General features: G+C 38.3%; 1 pseudogene; it reads left to right on the forward strand.

Annotated features, from left to right (window-relative positions):
- Positions 1-22,061, forward strand: part of LOC122792812 — a 46,990-nt pseudogene extending 24,929 nt beyond the window's left edge.
- Positions 22,062-22,983: the final 922 nt, after the last annotated feature.

The following is a 22,983-nucleotide window of genomic DNA, read 5'->3' on the forward strand; positions in this document are numbered from 1 at the left end:
TATTGTATGATTTATTTTTTGGAGGACCGGTTTACCTACACCATAGTCTTTGTTCTTTGTTGCCTTATAAAGAATATAAGATGTATGATCAGATGAGAAGGCAAGAAATGTGTAAAATGCATAAGTATAGCTACAGCTATAGAAAACTCTTGGGACACTCTCATGTTCAGCAGGTTTGAACACAGGATTGGTTAAGGAGAGGTGAATTTAAACCAAAAGACTACTGGTTAATATTGGCAGCCCAAGACAGTGGACGATAAATATGTTAGTTTACAAAGTCCATTGAACATGTGGGAGAAACAGACAAATGTAGGTTTTGTAAAACAGAATTGGAAACAGTCACACATCTTGTTGCTGGTTGTGATATATTAATGGCAGAAGGACTACATAAAGAAAGGCATAATAATGTGGCAAGACTGTTGCATTGGGGATTGTGCAAACATTATTTTACTGAAGTAGCTGAAAAACATTGGAAACACAAGCCATAAAGCATTATAGAAAATGATGACATTTCTATCAGATGGGATCACCTATCACCAACAGTTCAAGAAATAGATACAAGAAAACCAGATATAGTAGTCCATGAAAAAAGTAGCATTGATCATTGAAATTGCTACACCCAGTGACTACAGTGTCTTTATGTACAAAGAGACACAAAGTCATAAAATACCAGGAGTTTCAGGCAGAAATGAGGGCAGTGTGTAAGATGGATACCCAGACAGTTCCAATAGTAGTAGGAACAATGGGTCTTGTAAAAAAGAATTTACAATTGTGCTTAGATATATTACCAATAAATGTAACTCTGTATGAATTGCAGAAGGAGTCATTACTGGGTACATTATGGGTGCTGCGAAGAACACTTCTGACTAACATCAGAGATTGAAATAATATTAATTTCAAGAATTTTAATCATATTTTGACTTAGGAATTGGGTCTATTCCCATCATGATATTAGAAACCCAAAAGTCTTATAGAAATTAAAGATGAAGAAAAGTGTTCATGGCAGTAACATGGAATGCAGGAGGGACAAGCAACCTGATCAAAAAAAATAAATAGTGGGCAAGTCAGTGAGGGAAACAGGTGATGTAATTTTGATGCAAGAGATAAAGCCTAAGACATGTGCGGTAGGGACATTGCAAAGAAGGAGATACCTGTGTGGTTAAGGTTATCAAGAATGGGAGTGGGTGTTAGAAGATGAATGAGTAATTTGAACAGAAGAAATTTACCATGAGAAGCTCTGCAGGATAGAAAGGATGGAAAAGGAAGATGGATCCTAGTGGGAGTGGTTAAGGGTGGGCAAGGGGCCATGCCACTACCTCTGGATGATGGAAAGGTATTTTGAGAATATGTTGCAGAAGTGAAGCATGTAACCCTGGAGGGTGACATCCTAATTATTTAAGGGGACTTAAATATGGTGCTTGAGTCAGAAAAAGATATATTATTTGGGCAGGTAGAATTTAGCTGTAGGTATTAAACAGCTTTGCAACATACTGTAAAGGATCTAGACCTAGTGGACATATGGAGGGATAAAATGTTATATTACAGGATTTGCATTCCCTAGTGATTATCACCAAGAGGTGTGTCATTTAGATAAATTATTTGTTCACAGGTACACACTGTTGGAGGTGAACAGGGCATCAGTGCTGGGAAGAGGAATTTATGAACATGCTAGGGTAGTAATGGACTGAAGAAAAAAAGTAATGCTTAATGAAAATAGAGGCTGAATCCTGGGAAATTGGATGAAGTGAATAGATCTGGCTGTCTCAAAGAGATGGTACTAGGTATTCAAAGAGAGAATAAAGGGATGAATTGAAGGTGAGGATAGAAATAACTGGTTGGTTTTAAGGCTGCAAGGAGAGGGTCTATATTAAAACCTTGAAACTACAGTTCATCGAACACCAAGACATCGACACAAAAATAGCAAAATCCTAAAAGCACGAACGCCCACATCCACAAATTCTTTCACAGGGAAAAAATTTGCTTGGCTGACCAACAACAAAACAAACTTTCAAACTGCGATCAAGTGGGGGGCTTCAACCCCCACACACACACCTCTCCAAACTAAATATACCAACTCCGAGATTGCTGTACATTGGAGAAAAGTGCAAATTCCCGATAACGGCCAAGCAAATTTTTTCCCTGTGAAACAATTCACGGAAATGGCCGTTCATGCTTTTAGAATTTTTCTGTTTCCATGTCGATGTCTTGGTGTTTGACAAACTGTAGTTTTGAGGTTCTGATAAAGACCCACAAGGAGATGCAGGTTAATGGGATATGTGGGTGGTGTAAAGTAAGCAAGATTGAATAAATTAGGACAGCTACAGGCAGATCTGTGGGATAAGCTGGAAGCTCAAGACGTAAAATTGAATAAGCGGGAAATGTGGGTATCTGGAGACTGCAGGTGGAAGTAATAGAAGTAGAAGATTGCAAGACAGGTGCTGATTTTGGTAGGAAGGGAGGGATGCAATGGGCTAGGATAGATATCATTGTTAAGGTTTTAATGGACACCATTTATTCATTTATTGATAATTCTATGCTTTTACTGTGGATTTAAAGTAGAAACAACATAGTTAACAACAAATATTTTAATAAAACAGAGATATAGATGCAATATTTCATGTATCAAATGCTTGACAGAAAGAAACTGATATAAACATGCTAACATGCATGGTCACATAATCAATTAATGATGTAAGCATTCTGAGCTTAAAACTGATTTTAGAGGATTAGTGTCATTAATGCTAGGTGACTGGACAGCATTTAACCTAGCTATCCAATTATAGTCTTTGCATTCAGGCTTATTTATATCAGCCTTTTTATGTTCTGCTAAATAATGTGCAACACACAGAACGTGAAAGAGTGTCCATCGCCCATCAATGAAATGTTTATCTAAAGGGTTATTTAGGTTTAGCTTCTTAATATCACACATGTATGTTGCATCACACAATCTCTTAAACTTCTTTTTGTCTTATCAACATAAGATGAGGTACACTATGTCCATTTTGCCACATAAACTAAGTATATAGTCTTCTAATCAGAGTTTTGCTTACACCAAAATAACATTTTCATACTTGGAAGTTCAGATTGATCAGTTTTCAAAATGTATTTAGAGCAATTACTCTTAGACCAGGCATAAGCCCCTCTTGTACTACTTTCATCCATATTGGCAGAGTTTATAACAAAGTTATTGCTTAAGATTTAGCTTGTTCTTAAACACAAACCTTGGTGTGTGCCCACCCAAGTTGCCAATATTTGCAGATCTTGTAAAGATAGCCCAATTGTTCTTCAAAAGATTAACAATAGATCTCTCAGTACAACTGTCAGTTGATGTGGCTTATGGACACATTCTACTATTTCATAGGGATGTAACATATGATACAACTCTATGTATATCACTAAGCTTACAGCAACAATATATGAAATCATTAGACAGCTCTAGGACCCTTTTATCAAATTTCATTTCATCTGTGAACAACCTTGATAGGCAACAGAACTGTCATTTCATAATATTTTTATAGATATGAGAATGTATATGTTTGCGATGCACACAGCTGTTCTTTTTTACCTTCTTTTTATATATATAGCTTAGTTTCAAGAGTATTTACAAGTGCCTGTATATATATATATATATATATATATATATATATATATATATATATATATACATATATATATATAACAAGTAACCGATGTGAGAAAGGAGTATGCCAAACTAAATTTTACGCGTTTCGTCCACTTTAATTTCCATGAATTTCTTCAGAAATCTGGAAGAAACGCATAAAATTTAGTTTGGCATACTCCTTTCTCACATCTGGTTACTTGTTTTTTGATTTTTTCGTGTGTTACGTTATAAATATATATATATATATATATATATATATATATATATATATATATATATATTGTGTGTGTGTGTATGTGTGTGTGTGTGTGTGTCTGATGAAAGATCAGACATTCAAAAGAGCGAACATTAGAAGATCGAGCCCAGGTAACTGAAAACCCAAAAGCTCAAACAGTACACCTAAAACACAAAATCTTTTTTGCAGCTGTCACCTCCCACATACCTTGCTAATTATAAATACCAACTCTGAGATTGCATTACTGTGGAAAGGGAAGGTGCCTCAATCCACCTGTAGTGTGATCCACACACAATGATGGTGCATACCATCCAAGTATCTAGGTTTTCTGTTATCAGGGCTAGGTGTTCTAACATTCACTCTTTTGAATGCTTGTTCTTTCATCAAAGACTCATAAAACTCATGTCTTGGATGGGTAACTCTATATCAAAACTCAAAAAAATGGAAATAGAATTTAAATATTGCATAAATGCATCTAATTCAACTGAATCAGAGCCTCATATCAGGAAAAATATCATCCACAAACCTTACATAAAATAAAATGGAATTTCTAAAACTATTAACATTGCTTGCCACATAATTGTTTCCTAGTCATATAGCACCTGTTTTGTATATGTATTCACAACAGATGTGCCCATTGCAACACTTGCTTTTTGATGAAAAATATTATTATAAAACAAATATTATTTTCTAGGACCACCATAAGTAGTGTGCAGGTAGAACTAATGAAACTGTTGGAATTAGCAGGATTACTCCTCAAATACATCCAATGGACTAAATACCATCCTCATTAGAAATTGGCATGAACAATGAATTTACATCGTCAAGTATAAAAAAAAATGGTACTTACGTATTATCGCAACCACTTTTTCGAGGTAATACCGCTTGCTTCCTGCTGGGTTGATTTAACTGTAAGTATGTACAGAATCACATTGACAACATTAACTTTATTAAAAAGCCTTGTTTACGTAGGAAAGGTGGTATGACATGTGAGGAATGACTGCTTGTTTCAAGCTATGCTGTTTCCCCGACATCATGTCACTGGAGATACATTTTCCCACAGCACTTTTGTGTAACACGCATTCCATCTCTCAAGCCGCGAGCCGCTTAATGTAACAGACTCACACGCTGACAGTTGTCCACTTGTCTACTACTTCTTGACAGCTACAAAAAAAGAGAAGAGACCAAAAAAAAGGGGGGGGGGGGGACAAAGCTGTCAAACTTTGTTGTGCAGCATAGTTTCTTAATAAAGGTGATGGCAGGGAATGCGGTGACAAGCCTTACTATCCTTTTATTCCTTCTTACTATTACCATTATCAGCGCTGACATGTGAGGAGGAGTACATTCCGACGGCTCGTCAGTGCATCAGCGATCAAGAAGCGGTGAGCGCAAATAACAGCATAAGTACACCAAAACCATGATCTGCACCATTTCCCACGATACCCCCGCCTAAAAAAACCTTTCAACGTGAAGGAAAACACACTTCTTGACATAATGGCAGCATGACCATCTACATCTGCGCACGGAGAAGCGAGCGGTATTACCTTGAAAAAGTGGTTGCGATAATACGCAAGTACCAAAAAAATTTGAACTAGTTCCAAAAGTATTGTGCCATTGTCTCACCTTAATCAAGAAATATCCAGAGAGTATAATAACATGGCTAATGTTTAAATATTTGCTCCAAGTAAATAGAGATAGGTTCAGTTAACCCTCCACATTCTGAAACAATAGAATGCATTTGTGAATTTAATAAATTCTATTGAACTTTTGGTGAACCATAGATAAGCAGATTCATAGGTTAAATAACACAAAAATATTCAATTAATGCTGATGTAATATTTGAATTTCAACAGAATCATAGATAGTCACCTAAACTGTAGAAACCAACTTATTAAGTTGATTCATAGATAAGAAGAATCTGTAGAAACATCATGAAGCATAGTACTTATCGATTCATGATAGTTACAGCTATTCATTAAACCAATACTGCATCCCTTATCTGCTGGTTGTATAACAATATAAGTGTTTATCTTTAGTGCTCATAAGGCAGAAAATCTACATGAACTTAGGTTAAAGAATGTACCACTGAGTTTATCTGAAAATAAGGGATACGTATCCTGTTCACACTTATTTAAAAATTTCACCACTAAATGAGGATGCAGAGGCATAAAAACACTGTATTTCTTAAAAATAAACTTCTTGTCAGTCATTATAACATCACCTATGTAGAACAAAAAACAATTTCCAACTCACATTGGGAGCAACTATGTTTAGCTTTGTTACACCTTCAACCAAGTCATATCTTTCATGTATGTTATTTTTATGTTTGGTGAAAGCATGTGTAGACAAATTAAAAAAAAAAGCATTACAATTGTTGCTTTGTGATGTTTCTTCTTTGGACCCTTCATTGACTGCATCCTCTCCCTTTCTTTTTTACCATTTGCTTCTAATTATTGAAAACAATGCTCTCCTACTGGTTCCTGTAATGCAAGGAATTGAAACCAAGGGGATATAACTGCATTATACTGTTTGGAATCCCATTGTTCAGTGGGTGGGGGAGGTTGCAGCTTTAACAGTCAATGAAGGGGCATCAGAATGTATGTTCTTACATGCATTATTTAATTGGTCACTTACAGTATCAGCTTATTTCTCTTCCTTGGGACAATAAAAGATATTGCCCTTTGAAAAAATCTGAACAAACATGCATCCGTTTCCTTTCTTTAAGTGGTGAAAAACTTTAATTCGAAAGCTTGAAGATTGTTAGTAGTATTGCTAAAGAGTCTTTCAGCTGAACTAACATCATCTAGCTCTTTCCACAAGTCACTCTCAATAGCAATAGGAAAGGTGTTCATCAAGGGCATCTAGTCAAAACTCAGCTGCAGATTCAGTTTCTGCCAGTCTTCTAACTGTGTAAAGTGATTCCCTTAAGTAGGCTTTTTTAAATATAGTGAAGATACTGCCAAAAATACTTAGGCTATTTTAAGATTTTTTTTCCACCCATAGTTGACTATTAGGAAAAGCATGGAGATGGGAAGATTTACATTTGCCAGAAATGGGGGGAGAGGTTGGATAGTTGGGACTTGTTTGACTGAGAGTTTTCACTTTAAAATAGTTGTTAGGCTACAGTAGAATAATAGGCCTGAAAGTATAGAGTCAGACTTGTGTTTTCATTTATGCATGCAGTTTCAGGGAAAGACAGTTCAGTAGAAAAGAAAATGATAATCTTGCTGGCTAAGCATGAGATGTGCAGATGTAACAGTTCTCAAGGGAAAGCTACAGAACATTCCTTTCTGAATGGAACAATATGTGTACTTGCAATGGAATGCTAGAAAAATAATAGACATTCACTGTGAGGCACATGCAAGACAAGGCTTGAAAACCAAGATTAAAGAGGTGTGTAAAACATTACAGGGTTTTGGTATTATTAAAAAGTACTTCAAACATGGCTAAAGAAGTCAGATGTTAGTTTTTGGACTAATAAGCGAAAGGCCTTTGCAGTACAGACTTTTGAGCCTGAGTACCAAAATCAGGTCAAATATCCATCATTAATCAGAATATATGTACAGAAACCTTGGATATATCTATTAGCACCATTATTGTTTATCAGCGCTGTTATTGGAGACAGTATTCGGATATTGTTAACATCTAATAAAGCATTTTAACCAAATTACAGGGTGTGCAGAATTCATTCTGAAAAGTACAAAAATACTTGGGCCATAAAGGAGAGACTGGCACCTGTTCCATTCCAGTCTCATTTCTACTGTTTCCAGTTAATTCCAGCATACTACAGTCTTAACAATTCTTTCATGATTTAATGTCTTCTTGTAGATCCAAGATATCACAGAAAAAAAGTAGGGATTTAGAGTACAGAGTAAAGGGGTAGCTGGATAAATAGCCAGTTAGATTTATTACATTGATGGCGACAATATAAATAATCTGGGCAGTATTTTTCCTCTTAGTTATGCATCTACTTATGCATATACACTTGTACTTAAGTGTAGGGAACTTGAGGCAGATAATATTCATATGTGGTGAGTCTTTGAGGGAATAAGAAACTAAAGGGAGAGAGTATTAAAGATCTGAAAAGGTATTTATGGGAGACATCCACAGAATAACAATTGATTTTATATTTTTGTGGTTGAGATAAGAGTATAAGAGTAGCCAAATGGGACATGGAGTAGCACACCAGAGATACAGCTTATGGCTGAGTGGGCAAATAAGGCTATAGTGATATGGTACAAATGTTATTTATAAGGAGGTATACAAATAAATGAAGGTTGTGCTGCAGAGACCTGAGGGAGGTACATGGGGGTAGAGTAAATGACAGGTGGGGAAAAGTGATTGGGAGACTGGGTTAAGGAAAGTAGGAACATTATATGTGCATTGTGGTTTTATTTTTAACTACTAAGGATGAAGTTTAAGACAGGCTTGGGTGATATAAAGAAGTATACGGGGAAAAGAAGAGTTATGAATCATAGATTTAATGAAATCTTTGATCCATAGGTAGGACGGTGTTGAAATATTCTATGCTGGAGCTCATGCATTGGCCTGAATTTGTTTAGTTAACAAGGAACATTGCATTGTACTGTGTCAGTAGTCTATGGACTGTTGACCTTGTTGTGTTTTATGTACACCTCTTTCAAAAGAAACATAAATAGAAAAAAAAACTGTTTTTTATATGTTTTTTATATTCATTAGGCAAATAAAGTATGTTTCATTGTTTATAAAGTTTTTTAACACCCAGGACATCAGAGATTTTCAAAGGATTAAATAAAATAAAACCTGAAAGTAAACACATTCAGCAAGTTTGACTCACAGCACTCATTGAACTAAGTTGAAACTGGAGCCCCTACATCATCATTCTTCTTCTTCTTCTTCTTCTTCTTCATCATCACCTCCTTCTTCTTCATCTTCATCATCATTTTCATCATCATCATCTTATTATTATTATTATTATTATTATTATTATTATTATTATTATTGTTGTTTTACTTATTTAAATCAGGTTAAATGGGGTTGTCAAAGTGTGGGTGAGTTTAATCTGATTTTTTTAACATCTAAACCTGTCATGATTAAATGAACATTAATTACAGGCACTTTTATAAATATTTGCTGTCTGTACAGCATAGCCTGATATTTTTATGATTTATCTTCTACAGCATTGCCTGCTGTTAAGACCATTGAAGGAAGTTAAAGTATGATGTTTGACTGAGTCACTTTTGAATTATTATTTTATTAGTGACAATTTTATTAGTGACATGGAAATACTGATATCCTATTTAATCAAAAAAAAGTTTTGTTATCACTGAGTTTTAATGTCCTCAGTTAAAGATAAGTACTAGGCTATCAGTATGCAGACTATTTCAAGAATGGCCAATAGCCAAGGGTAAAAATCAAACCTGGTACTTTTTAGCTATGAGGTAAAGACCTTATACATTATACCAACCCTGCACATCATATTCAGCATTGTTGTGCCTGTATGTATTCTTCTTTCTTTAATGTACATCAGTCTTGGAGGTACTACATAACATAAATAGCTGGTGTGTATACATGCAATCCCTAAAATTGCAGGAGACTGGGTCGGGGGCTGGTCCCACTCAAAAATATTTTAAAAGAGAACAGTTAATTTGGAGACTTGAGGTTCATGTTTTCAATCTGTATTATTATTATTATTATTATTATTTTAAAATACTTTTGGAATTTACGGTTATGTGTCTCCAAACTAAAAAGGACCCCTATCAATTTACCTCATTTCCATCCTTGTCCTCCCTCTTTCCCTTTCTCTATCTATCCTATGCCTTCTTGAAAGTCGCTAAGGATTTTCTCTTCATCCCCCATTTTGGCAGTCCATTTCACGGGCCTATAAATCTCTTTGTGAAGATGTACACTCAAAGATGTTTCTTCCAGACAATTGATATTTCGTTAATTGTATAACCTTTAGAACTGCACACACTACTCAGGTTACCATCACCATCACTATCCAACCTACAGGCAGCTATATAATTGCACCCAGATACAAGTCCTCATGGGAAAAAGGAATTGCTATAAAAAATAGCTATAAAAATTTGTAGCAACATAACCATAATAAACTTAAAGAACACTGGGCCTGTATAAACAATCTCTTAAATCCTGGATTAAAGTCACAGACAAACTGCATACCTACTAATTCAAACTTTAACTAAATAATTTCATATCTAACTAGCCTTCACATCAGCCTATGCATGTAATGCCTATTACAAGTCTAAATTAGTGTTCTACCTTCCTGACAATAACATACATTTCAGACATAATATACCTTCTCGACCTACCCCTGTATTGATTGTATATATGTATATATATATATATATATATATATATATATATATATATATGTATATATATATATATATATATATATATATATATATATATATATATATATATATATATATATATATATATATATATATATATATATATCTATCTGGTAAACTTTGATTACTGGTTGCTCTTTTCACCATCTCCTTAAAAAATATTTACCGTGTATCATGTTATAATGAATCAACATAAAAGTGATACATTATGGCGACATTGTATTACTCAGTGCTCACTCTAATGCTAGCAAAACCTACTTATGCTTTTTCTATATACTACTTAAGTCTTTTTCCTTTGTAATTTTATTGGAGCTTTTCTCTAAGGGTCTATATTTAAAAGGGTACCTTGCCCAGCCAGACATTTGAATAGTCAACAGTTATAACTGAATAAATAGTCTGACTAGGCCCTGTACAGTGGAAAAATAATGGTTGGGGTTTTGAAACATAGAGGACATGGTCACTCCTGGCCAAAGACCATGAAGAACAAACATTGTGTACTGAGCAACTGATTAAATATCACACCCATCGACAGAGCAGGGCCTGTTGTGAGAGCATTTAACAGTTGCAGTATGCAAAGAGAAAGGTCTGTGTACTTAGTGCTTGCACATGCCTCACTACAATTCAGTAGCACCCTCATGTGCATACAAAAGTAGTAAGGTAGAAAAAGCATTTAGCCACATTAAAGGGCCAGTACAACATGGTTGACCATATTTTTGATTAAACAAAACTGTAGAAATGGGAGTATAGCAAAGTTAAGCAAAAGCGGAAAACAAGCAGAGGAAAGCACATAAAAGGAAATGCTAAGGAATGAAAGGGGTGGTGGTGAGGAAGGTAGGGTAGCTTTTTTTTAGGGGGGGCCAGGTACCCATTTTGCATAAGTAAACAGAAGGTAAGTTGTGGAAGGAAGGAAGGAAGGAAAGTAGATGAAAGGCAAGAGGGTTAGGGTTGATTGTGTGGATACATGAATAAACTGAGAAGAAAGATAAAACTGATGGGAGATGCTGACTCATTGAAGGAGAGAGTAGGAGAGATCAGACAGAGAAAAGGAAGAGAAAGCTGACTGAGTATTGGAAAACAAATAGGCATAAGCATAGACACAAAAGGGTTGGGGATAAAGTGGATATAGACAAGTTATCACCCTGCCCTTGGAAGAGCCAGTGGAAAGTCAGACTCCATGTTGGAGACCCACACCACTGGGCAATGGCTGTGATGGTAATGCTAGTATGGGGCAGTGATGTGACTTTATAAGTCACATAAAGATTTTTTCCAGGTGACCAATTTGGCATCTAGACACTGATCCAACAGCTCAGTGATGACCTCAGCTATTTTTTTTCCTTCAAATAAAGGGGTCTACACCCCTGTTAGAGCCACTGGTGGGAACTGTACTAGACCCTACCAGCCAAGTCCCTACAGGAGCAGGGCACAGTGGCTTTTCCTGTCTCTTCTTGCTCAAGAGTAGCTTGTGAAGTGGCAATGACACCCTGTTGTTGGGCTGGGGAGGCAGTGTTGGATGTTGGGACTGGTGAGCCGCAGGGGGCCAGCTAAAAGTGGTGCTGTGGATTTTGCCATATAAAAATGGAAATAGAGGAAAAAAACACAAAGAAATGTAAAAATTGGAAAGGATAACTGCAAAGAGGATTGGGAAGAGAAATACAAATATACAATTACATACAGTACAAGATAGGCAGAAAAAATATTTGATGTTCAAAATAACTGCAGTGCACCAGTAAAACACATTATTAACTAGAACAGGTATGTACTACCTGTAGAAGCACACGTAACTTGACCTTGGAGATATTTGTACCCCCCCCCCAGGCATAATGCATGTGTTGCATGTGAATGGGAAAAAAAGTACCAGGTATGTGAGTCAAACAGAATCTACATAGAACTCATAAAAGGATTGAGTCAATGCGATGAATAAAATATACAGTCCTTTTAACAGTAAAACATATGAGTGCTTTTGCAGTATGAGTACTGCTTCATCGGACATAACAAAATCAAAAAACAAAAAATAAAAAGCTTGCCTGTCACTTTATTTTATAGTACACACCCTATTGGATGCAATGCTTTCACTTTACTGTTTAAACAGTGGTGTCAGTTGTTTTATATCTGATGAGGCAGTACTCATACTGTGAAAGTGATCACATTTTTTACTATTAAAAGGACTGTATATTTTATTCATTGCATTTACTCAATCTTTTTATGAGTTCTTTGTTTTCCTGCTTTGTGGGATTGAGTTACTTACCATCTGTGCTGCAGTTTGTGTTTGTTGGATTTACAGAATCTACATATCTTGAGAAATAAAAGGCAAATGTGCTACAGGCTGGGTGATCATGAAAGTAGTATTGGTGTTATACCTATGAAGGCCCTTCTAATATAAGTGTATGTGTGCTGAAAGGTCTTCTTCACACAGTCATGTGTGTACATTGAAATACGTTTACACAGAAGTGCTTCCTGATGTACAGTAAAATTTACCCTGCTTATTGTTTGCAACTACTTTAAAGTTATTTGGAATGGGCCCCACAGAGGTTTCATTTACACAAGAGCATTTCTTAAACAACTCAGTAGCGTGGTTAGTGGTAGGTGTGATAATGGGCCATGACACTTTTTGACTACTGCAGTATAGATATGGAGGTATGAAATATGGCAAACTATAACTGTACGGCAGATACTGTGACAATTATACTGCTTCTGCTCTTAGGTGAACTTATACTTCAGATTATTAAGCTAGAAGTTACATGGAAGCTCCCTGTAATATTTTCTATGCATAATCATGAGCATCACCGGTTTTTAGGCATATGCACATAGCCATGTAGAAATGTCAGAGGTTTTCCTCAGTGGTCCAACAAATAAGATTGACCGATTCAGAGTAATTCACAAACTGAGGTCTCATTTGAATGGTAGAAGCCTGAAGCACAGTGCTATAACTAAAAAAAGCTATTTAGAGCATAATCTCACAAGGGTACAAACCACAGAGATCTAGCAACAGAACAAACTTTACTAAAGAATACTGTGGAAGGATGAAATTCAACTTGGTTAAGGTATGTGCTGCTGTTTTCAAAGTAGTACTTGCAAGTATAGGTACTCATGCCTCTCAATTGTCCAGATTTTCACAGCATGTCCAGATTTTTAGCTCATATTTTTGGTCTGTTCCTCATAAAATTTGTCATTTTCTGGAAAATCACTGAGGGTTGAACCTACTAAGAAATCAAACACATTTAAGTTTTAGAATTTATATCTTTCAGAAAATGCATGATAACTCAAAACCTGTTACTCTCACAAGATTTTAAGTTTATAAGAGCGACATTTAAGATCTGTCTCTGTTTTTGGGCCTTTGTCTCCCCATTATTTTAGGCTCTGTCGAGATTTTTTGTGCTACGGGGTTGAGAGGTATGATAAGTACATGTTGTGTAAAAAATATGTCAGTGGGTGTTAATGTTTTAAATGAGGGGAAAGAGTAGGAAAATAGACATGGAGAGTGTTGTGTACAAGTGATACCAAGGTCAATGATAGACACACCCAGCACCGGTTGTGCAGTACAGCTCTTAAAGAAGCCAGGCCTACCTTTTGATGGGAAAAGATGGCATAAATCTTTACAGGTATATAGTACATGTGTAGCTCATATACAGCTGGACCTAACAGTAACAAGGAAATGCCACAATCCCAGTATAGGGGCATAGATGCAACAAAAATGTGTGCTGGTGCTGAACAAGTCAGGAAATAACCTGTGATGTTCCTATAGAAGGGAATGTTGCAAAGAACAGTGTCTGTCAATAAGGAGCAGGGGACACTATGTCAGACTTGTTACCTGCTAATTACATGCCTGTGTGTGCTGTGGGATGGGGGGCAATGTCTTCACTGGTAATTGCAGGTCTATCAATGTTGGAAGGTTATGTGAGGACTCTTTCATGTAGGATTATCGCTCTCAGTGAGGAATACAGAACACAAGTAGGAATACTAACACAAGCAAGGGAAGACTCTGCAATAAAATATGCATATGTGGAAAGCCTTTGTTGTAGAATCATTCCACAAGGAAAGACAGGACTTCTCCTTAAAGTGTGATAACTATTGATGATGTGCTGGAGGAAGTTGCTTAAATATGGTGACTAAAGTTTGTTGTGATTAGAGTCTTTGTTTTGTACGTGTCAGTTAAGGTTTGTAGGAACAGAAGGCTGTGTATGATTAAATGGGAAGGAGAGTACATAATGAATAGGACAGATGGAGTTTTGACCAATCTGAGCAAAATGTAGGACTCTGTGTCCTGGCCACAGTCCACTAAAACAAAGGCTGTCTAGTTGCCCTGCACTGTGCGACCCTGCCTCGGTGGAATGCTAAAGTGCTTTCAGCTAAACTAACGTATGTTAAAGTTGCATTTAATCTGTCCTCTAAACTGAAGACATTTTGCTATATCCCTTTACTGTAAGCATGCACACTACTGCACCCCCCCCCCATTTTTTTTCTTTTCCTATTGTACTCCTAGGTTGATTACTTAAAACTACTTTCTTTCTCTTGGAAAAGGTGTACCTGTAGCCCACACTTGTATTGTTTTTCCCTGTAGAAATGGGGTCCTTTTCACCACACTGTACTAGATTAGTTGCACATGATTAGGAAGATGCTGTAATACACTGACCTGGAATTGACTGAGCTTGGTTTTCCTCATTGTTTTTTTTTTTTTTTTTGAAGCTGCCCTGGTCTGCGTTTTCTAGTTCATCTCATTCCATTCACCCTCACTGTGCTTAGGCTCACTCTGCTCCCCTGCCTTATCCACATTCCTACCCACATCTGACATAATTTCATTTATAGCTAAACCTGCTTTGCCCCACTTCCACACTAGCCAACAGACATCCCCTCTCCTCTACTCATACCCCCACATCACCATTAACTGTAATGCCCACTCCCCACACCTACTGAGCCTTACCTGCTTTTAACTCTTTCAGTCACTCACTTTATAAAACTCCTTCAATCAATCCTGATTTCGTCTACTAACCGTAAATAAATTGTTACCCTGTAATTCTTTCTGACCTGAAACTAAATCATGGCTATACCTTTCAAAGCTCTATTTCTCTCCCTCATATTTCTAATTCTTTTCTCAGCTGTAACCACTTACCATACTCCTCACCTGCTTACCACCCCATCTCCCACACTCTCATCACACTACCCACCATACAAACAACTACTCCACCCCTATTGCCCACTCTCTCTTCAGTCATACCACCATATCATTTCACAAGTTTAAAGTATTGGGCATGCCACATGCCCAACCTCTCATCAAAACAAAACAGCAGTTCATTTGCAAATATTTCTTCCTACAAATATTTCAAAGCATATCTCTTATCTGGTGATATTCATCCCAAACCAGGCCCTTGCCAACAGCGCTCTAACCATACTTATACAGCAACCCCCCCTTTCCAACTGCCTCGCAAATAACTCATTACGATCACAAGCCTCCAAACATCTATCTTTTTGTCAATGAATATACAAAGCATTGTCAATAAAAGCACCCTCCTTAATGCCTATCTTCCTCAAAATAAACCAGCTATACTTGCCATATCTGAGACATGGCTAAAACTGTATATTACAAACTGCAAAATTCACCCCCCTGGTTATAATATTGTTCGACTGGATAGAAGTAAAAAAAAAAAGGGTGGAGGAGTAGCTATACTCTACTCTGATCATCTCTGTTTCTCTCTCTCTCTCTCTCTCTCTCTCTCTCTCTCTCTCCCCACTCAATAGCTACCCCTGATTTCTGCCATGCCAAAATACTTATAGCAACCTGTAACCTAAATCAACACAAAAACTTGTCATTGCAACAATCTACATATCCCCAAGTAAAAACATTCCCTTACTCGAGCAGGTTCTTTCTTGGATTTCTGTATCCATTCCCTATGAAACCACCATCCTTGGGGATATGAATATTGACTGGAACCTTGTTAATACTGCATCCCCTAGCTACACTATAAACCTTTATGGCTTTACCCAGCTGATCACCTTGCCCTCGCACCAACAAAAAATTCCCAGAACGGCTCGGTCATCGACTGGATATTAGTATCCAACCCCCAGAGCTATCATAACCCTTCCACCTTGCCTAGCTCCCTTAGTGACCACCTCCCTACCTCAGTAGTAAGATATTCTCCCAATCTTAACAAGAGCCACCAATACAAAGAGTCTTGTAACCTTAAAAACTACAACCCTTTCACCCTAAATTAATTACTGTCTACTGTAAACTGGTCATTCCTACACACATTACCCTTTAATGAGGCTGCCCAAAGCTTCAACAATATATTCCTAGAAACCCTTAACACCCTGGCACCCAGTAGAAAATTAGGTTAAAATGTAATTATGCACCATCGCTAAGCCAGGCAACTCAGTCACTTATGAACAAGACAGCCAGTGCCTGGAGAGCATGGAAAAAAAAGTAATAATTCAACTTTCCATCAGAACTTATATAAACAGCTTCACAACCAAACAAAAAAGCAGGTCCTACTAGACAAAAAAAAAAATATCAAAAATCTCTGAGCAACTGAGCAACCCACATTCCAACCCAAAGAAATTCTGGCATTCAGTAATCAAATTACTATCTCCAGGGAACAGATCTTCACCAAAACCCTTCCCTAACAAACCTTCTAATGAAACTACAACCCTACTTAACAGCTTTTTCACTGAAACAATAGAAAGGCTTACTAAACCCGAAACTCTTGATATTAAGACTCCACCTCCCACCTCATCTGTTCCCTCAACCCCCCTAGAACGCATAGCAACTTCCTTCATCAGATCACTTCTTAACAAACTCAAACCCTGTTCCCCATCAGCCAACAAACTCCCTCCATTATTTCTCAAACATGCTGCCAAATTTGTAAAATACCTTGTATCTATACTTATCAATAGAGCCATCCAAGAAAATACAGTACCAGATATCTGGAAAAAAGTCTTCATAATACCCCTCCACAAGAGAGGAAATTCTACAGAATCCTCAAATTACAGGCCTACTGCCATATTATCCCCCCTATCCAAGATACTGGAAAAATGTATACATAAACAAATACTAAACCAACTCTTACAGGCAAACCTAATTACACCCACACAGCACAGTTTCTGACTCTTGCACAGTACTACCACTGCCCTCCTGTCTTTCACGCACAACATTTTCCAAGCCAGAGATGATAATAAACTCATATCAGCTCTATTCCTTGACCAATCCAAAGCATTTGATACCATTCCCCATCCCATCCTCCTAAACAAATTTTCCAACCTACAACTCTGCCTCCACTACCTCCTGGTTTAACAGCTACCTCTCAAACACATATTCCATCAGATGGCAAACATCCTTCTACCCTTTCCATTTTGTTAAGACTGGGGTCCCCCAGGATTCTATCCTGGGCCCCCTACTTTTTAATTTATTTACAAATAACCTTCATATCTCCTAACCCCCCCGCCACATGCAGACAATTCCACAATTATTAACACTTCTGACAATATACAAAATCTCCACACTGTCACTCAACAATCCCTGCACCTAGTAGAACAATAGCTAACTGAAAACAACCTGCTTCTCACCCCCAAAAGACCAAGCTTCTCTTTCTCCTTCCAAAAACCCTCAATCCAGCTAAAGACAACTTTGCCATGCCATCCTTAGATAACACAATTATCACCATCAACTCATACACCAAATTGCTTGGCATTACTCTAGATGACTAATTAAAATTCAACCTACATATCTTAAACTGTATCAAAAGGTCCAGTCAAAAACTAGGTCTTCTATACTGCAACAACAATTATATACCTAACAAATCTAGACCTATACTGGCTCAAACATTTATTCTACCATCCCTGCTGTATGCTGCTCCCATACTTACTAACCTCCAAAATAATCTCTTAACCAAATTAGAAACCGCCTAAAACAAGATAGCCAGATTTGCAGCCAGTAATAGCAACAAATCCCATCACTGTATATCCCTGAAAAGCTTAATATGCCCTGAGCTCCCCTACATGCTTCAAACATATTGCACACAGCATCCTAAATTGCTTCAACTCTTGCCCTAGCGTTACATTCATAATTACACTCTACACACCCAATCATGACCTCAAAAGCACAAAACCTTCTGCAGGTGACCAAGCCAAACAAAAATTTTGGAAAAACACTTCACAGTCATTCAACTGCATACTCATAGAATAAACTTCCATTGTCCCTTCGCTCCACTACCAAAAGTGGCAAATTCAAAAAGCAACTAAAAATTAATTTCCAACATGCATGGATCTGTACTTGTCAGGAAATTACCTAATGAATTTTTTTTCTCTTAATTAAAATATCTGCCTGGTATCTACCTAAACTGTCTACATATATTACTCTCTCTGCAATTAGTACCTATGCTATTAAATGCATCTTTGTTGTACTATGTCATGATGTTACTCTGATTTTTTTTTTTAATTTTATTTTAGACATTGCCACATTCTTTGTAAATAAGTTAATGCTAACCAAATTTCTCAAACAGATTGTAACTGGATTCTCAAAATACTGTACTTTTGCTTTGTATATATTCGTATTGTATCTCTCTCTCTCTTTTTTTTTTTTTTTTTTTTTTTTTTTTTTTTTACTGTTGAGTATCTTACAACTTGAATTGTTATTTTTTTTTTTTAATTACTTTCCTGGAACTTTTCTCCTCGGGTCTCCGCTGAAAAGGGCTCTCTGGGCACAGTCGGACTAACCCGGTTAACAACTGTAAAAATAAATAAATAAATAGGAAAGTTTTGGTAATTTTGTATTCCACAGGTCAAATGTATCTACCTTGCACAAGTTAGACTTCTGGAGGATGTGTGTTTAGCTTTACTGAGTAATTTTGTATCAGTTCAGGCTTGGGAAAGGATATGAGTAATGTAAAACTGTGATTTGAAGATGAATGGGGAGATCATTAGTTATGTAAGTAAGGAGGAAACACAATTGTACTTTGCCCTAACATATTGGTGGGGGGATTACATGTGGAGGTGATTATTAGGTTCTAAAAGGAGAGAAGATTTGGAGGCAAAGGGCAATCACTGTTTCAAGAAGCTTCTTGTGGGGATAACTGTAGGAGTCCTGAGGTCTCTGTTATTAGACGGTACGTAGGTGAGTTTTTGGGCTACACCCAAGGGCTGATGTAGCACAAGTTGCACAGACAAATGGGAAAGTGTGGAGACAGTAGAGGGAGGGGCACAGGGATTTAGTTACCAGGTTAAGTTAGCAACTTGGAATGTGAGCAGATCAATTCTCTTATTAAACTGGGAATTATGCTACTTAAATTACATAGGGAAGGCACTGATGTCACATAGAATTAGGAACTAATGTTGAACAAGCTGGAGAAGTGGAAACTTCTGAAGAGATTTACATTGTTATGTTATGTTATAATTGTGTAAAATAGGGAAGGAAAAGGATTATGAAGATTTTAGTTAGGGAGAGGCTTGCATAGATGATATGTTGTGTGATGAAAGTGGTAGCTTGTCATTAGGCAAGGTGACCATTTTGTTACAGGACCCAAACTGGGATACTTGAGGGCCACCCTGGGAAGCAAGGTCTGCAATCCCATTCTCCCAGCCCCCATGGGAGTGGAGATAGGGCAGCCATGTCATCTCTCACCATGGCAGGCAGGTTGGCCTTCCATCCTTCACCAGGTACTGTGGGGATGCCACTCTGTGAATAACACCACCCAGGAGGCAAGATGCCACATGCCAGGAGGCTTGAAGCGATGCACATTCATCAGCACCTGGGGCCATGGAGGTGAGAGACTGAGGTGTGCTGGAAAAAGTGCAGAGATGGGGGGAGCCAGGGCCATCTTCCCTGTGAGTTTGAAAGCCCTAAGTGCAAGGCAAAGTGGGGAATCTGTGTCACAGAAGTCTGGATGAGGGACTGTCTGAGGCTTTGTGGCCCAGCAGAGTTCCATGAGGCTGGAAAGATCTCCTGAGAGGCACCAAGAGCATGCATGAGACTGCATGATTTGGCAGCAGTTAGGAGATATGTAACCCTGGGAAAGAGCTCTCTCTCCTGGGTAGAATTGGAACCTCAGAGGGGGGGTCAGTCCTGATGGAAGTCTGGAAGGGAGAGAGAGGTGGAAAGTGACTGGTACATGACAGGTCTCACTTGGGTGAGGGGGGGTACGGACCATGCCTCCTCTGGGAGGGAAGTCTGGAAGGGGGAGAGAGAGGCAGATAGTGGCAGGGCTGGGAGAGCTCCTGTCTGGGTGAGGGGGTCAGGCACAACCCCCCCCATGATGGAAGTCCTTAAGGGAGCAACTGGTGGACAGTGGTGGGGCCTGGAGAGCTCCTGCCAGAGTGAGTGGGATCAGGCAGAGCTCCCCATAATGGAAGTCCTTGAGGGAGCACCTGAGTGGACAGAAAAGGGGCCTGAAGAGCTCCTGCCAGGGCGAAGGCATCCAACTTCACCCAATAACCGACAGCATCCTTGAAAAATCTCAAAGTCCCCAGAGCTGCTCTTGATGGAAAAGCAGGAGGACTCTGAAGCCTTCATGAGAGCAGATCTGCCCATCAGCAGCTGAGGGTTGTTCTGTAGGAGCAGACGGGATTGGAGGGAAGCTCCTTGAGAGGGTCTGAGGGCATGAGCGATCCCGCATGATTTGGCAGCCTGCAGTAGACATGCAGGTGGCAGAGTCCCCTGACATGGGAGGCCATGGTGGGAAAGGTCTCTTGGCAAGGTCAGGAGGACTGTAGGGTTTGGCCATGAGAGAAGTTAGTACGGGAGCGCCAGGCAGATGGGTGTAGGGCCTGGAGAGCTCCTGCTTGGGTGAGTGGGATCAAGCAGAACCCCCATGATGGAAGTCCTTGAGGGAGTGACTGACTGATGGTGGCAGAGCCTGGATGGCTCCTGCCAGGGCAAAAGCATCCAACCTTAACCCATACCCAATGGCATCCCCGAAAAATCACAAAATCCCCAGTGCTGCTACGATGGAAAACATGGGGACTGGCCACCCTGGGAAGCCAAGTCACCATTCAGACTGAGCGGTCTAAACTGGGACATTTCTGTGTCCCAAAGACAATGTTTGGGATTCCAGGACAGAGACTTCCAAACTGGGACTGTCTTGGAAAAACTGGGACCATTGGTCACCTTGTCATTGGGTGGAGATTAGATGTGAGACTGGAAGCAAACATATTATTTTATAGAGTGGTTATACCATTGTTTGAGAACTTATTGGACTGTGTTTTGGCTTATGAGAGAAAGCTTCTACAACAGAAACGACATAAGGCCACCAGGGACTTTAATGATTTCAAGTTGGGCAATGTATTCCTATGGACTAGGCCAGGACAAGACTCTAATGCACCTCCCCCAGCTGCTCGTAGGGACCCACGAGCTGTCATGGGTTCCAAGAGGGACGGGGGGCACATACATTTTAATCACACTGATGGAATATCTAATGCAACAAGTGTGAATGTCAACCTGAACAGTGTTACTTCAGACAGAGGTAACATTGATAGAGACACCAATAGTGACACTAGATGCCTTGATAAAGAGGCATCACCGGCTATTAAGAACACTACAGATAACTGTAATGACTCTGTTGATGTTATTCATATTGTCCATCCCAGCACCTGCTTTGATAACAATCTTTACCCCGAAGTGCATGTGATTAAACATGGGTCTAACATCACAAAGGGAGGGTCAGAGGCTGTGGTCAGACCCAAGACAACCGCTAATGGGACTGCTTCCAATGACCACACGAGCTTGGATTTAACTTTTCCCCTACCGGTGCGCATGGAGAAAGGTCCTCGCAGACCACGTTCCATGAGTCGGGGGAGACAGAAGAGGAAGTTATCAGGAGAGTTTATACCACATCAGACTTTAAAGAAAATGTGGAACAGCAAGAACTAGTGCATAATCTGTCTCATGTTATTTTAACGAGTGATGATATTAGACTCTTGAATAGGGGTCTAAGCTTCATCTCCAAAAGTCAGAGTAAGTTAACTGATACTATTTTAGATTTGAAGTTATTTTGTAGGAATGTAATGCTTAAGCTCATGTATAATAATTCTCAAGAAGAACATTCCCAAACTAAGAAGTTTGTCTTTAAAAATTTGAGTAATTATATACCTATGCATCACCCCTTAGTTGAAGCTTTTTCTAGGCTAACTGAAGATGAATTATATAATTATTACAACAACAAAAATATGAGAGTTAATAAACAGAGCTGGAGAGATAATTTAACCCCTCATGAGTGTCAATGTCTCAAGAAGTTACAGAATGATCCTACTATTATTATTAGGCCAGCTGACAAAGGTGGCAAAGTTGTTATCATGGATATGTCATTCTATGTAGAGGCTATGAATACAATGCTACAGGATAGGTTTTATGAACCCATTCCTATTGATAAAGTTTACTCAGTTGTTACATACATTAGTATTACACTTCATGATATATTTATGGGTAAATTGATAGATAAAGAGCTATATGAGTAAAACCAATTGTCCCTTGCGGGACAGGATGAGGGAACATATATATCATATGAAAAAAGGCAACCCTCACAATGCCCTCGCCAGACATGTAACTTGTAATAATGGTGACCATACTTTTTTGTTCCGGGTGTTGGAGAATATAATAGTCAATAAGAGGGGTGGTGACATTATGAACTTCACAGAAGCCAAGGAGACTGACTGGATCATCACCCTAAAGGCAGACAGGGGTTATGGCCTGAATGATAGAGCATCCATTAAACCCAAGTTAAAACAGCGTAGGAACATCAAATAGTTCTCATTTTTACATATATTTTCATATATCACTTATATATTTATATTGT

The sequence above is a fragment of the Protopterus annectens genome, chromosome 2.part0 (assembly GCF_019279795.1).
Source record: "Protopterus annectens isolate FY-2018-M chromosome 2.part0, PAN1.0, whole genome shotgun sequence".
Classification (NCBI taxonomy): Eukaryota; Metazoa; Chordata; order Ceratodontiformes; family Protopteridae; genus Protopterus; species Protopterus annectens.